Source organism: Pipistrellus hanaki (assembly GCF_964339955.1).
Source record: "Pipistrellus hanaki genome assembly, chromosome: 17".
Lineage (NCBI taxonomy): Eukaryota > Metazoa > Chordata > Mammalia > Chiroptera > Vespertilionidae > Pipistrellus > Pipistrellus hanaki.
The window spans coordinates 27,181,900-27,183,796 of NC_140519.1; positions in this window are offsets into that span (position 1 = coordinate 27,181,900).

Genomic DNA, 1,897 nt, shown 5'->3' on the forward strand with positions numbered 1-1,897 from the left:
TTTGATTTTTTAAATTTTATTCATCATGGATATTTTTGGCATAAAGTTCAATATTTTGAAATCTATCATTAAAATATTTATCTCAATTATTCATTTTTACAAGAGCAAAATAGATAAGAAACTACATTTGATTATGAGATATTCTTGTGCTCTTTAAAGAAATAGAGTCCCTGAACTTTCTAAAAGGTTTTTCTCTATTAAAAAAATATTTTTAAATAATTTTTTTAGAGAGAGATGAAGGAAGAAGTAGAGAGAAACATCTATGTGAGAGTAGAGCATCCACCTACCATCTCCTGCATGCCCCGACCAGGGATGGAGCTTGCAACCAAGGCATGTACCCTGACTGGAAACACAACAGGCAACCTTTCCCTGAACAGGGTGAAGCCCAACCAACTGAGCCACACTGTCCAGGAAAAAATTTTCCCTTCTGTCACCATGTGACCATGTCCAGGCCAGCTTGCTGGAGGTGAGAGACCTTGAGAAACCAAGTAAGTCACCATAGCTGAGGTCCTTCTAGACCAACCAGTTCCCTGATGACCTACATATTGACTTCAGGCACAGGAGTAAGCCTATGTTCAAGTCCAATGAACATAGCTCAGATGACTGACTCAAATCATAAACCAAATAAATGATTGCCATTTTAAGCCATGAAGTGTTGAAGTGGCTTGTTATTACGCAGCATTAACTAGCTGATTCATGGAAGAGTTAGCATTGTCCCAGCATGCTGGAGGAAACGGAAATGTTCCCTAGCCCTGGGAGAACCCTGCCTCTGGGCTAGCTCTGAAATGAGAGCTTTGATAAACTCACTTCCGGGATCTCATCTCAACATTGACTACCTTTTTCCTGCATCACTTTCATATGCTTCATTTTCTGAAATTGCTCAGTCTCATCATCGGATTATTTTTCCAAGTTCTGAGATGCTCCATGGGTTATAGCTATCACCTTGAGAGTTACACATCCCACTTTTCAAATAGGCATTCCGAAGTAAAACATCAGCCACAGCTTTTGGAAAACTTTACTTTCAGAAGCTCTGATAGGTAGACTGGCAATATGGAAGTATTCCCAGTTCATTGCATTGGAGGACTTAATCTTACATTTTTAATATTTGTACTCTTTCAACCTGAGTCCACATTACCACATTTACCACCACCCCATCCCATGCCCAACTTCTTCAAAAAAAGGTGAGAGGTGAAAAATTTATTTCCAGGTACAGGAAATAGCATCTATTTAGTTGGCTTCACACTATACTTTTGTCAATCTTTCTTAAATTCTAAAATGTATGGAAAATACATACTTGAACAGACATGTTTTCTGATACCTGAAAACGTTCATGCATATTTAAGTGAAACTTACTTTGTGAGACCCTATGAGGTAGGTAATCTATTTCTCCCTTTTACAGATGAAGTCATTGAGGCATAAAAAGATTAAGTAATTTATCCATTGCAACAAGATAACATCTAGAGGAGAAATAGACAGACACTTTTGGGAGGAAATCAGCTCTGCTGGGGAATTTAAACTTCAAGTTGGAAGAATATTTACGTAAAATAAAAGTGTTACAAAGTGGAATAAATCATTACTTTGAATTGGTATGTTAAAATTTGTTAATAGTTTTAAAAGGAAGGTGGAGGGAGTTTACTTTATTTTAAAAAATATATATTTTATTGATGTTTTACAGAAAGGAAAGGAGAGGGATAGAGAGCTAGAAACATTAATGAGAGAGAAAACATTGACCAGCTGCCTCCTGCACACCCCCTTCTGGGGATGTGCCCGCAACCAATGTACATGCCCTTGTCCAGAATCCAACACAGGACCCTTCAGTCCGCAGACCAATGCTTTATCCACTGAGCCAAACCAGTTTCGGCGAGGGAGTTTATTTTGAATATAAAAAAGTATAAAG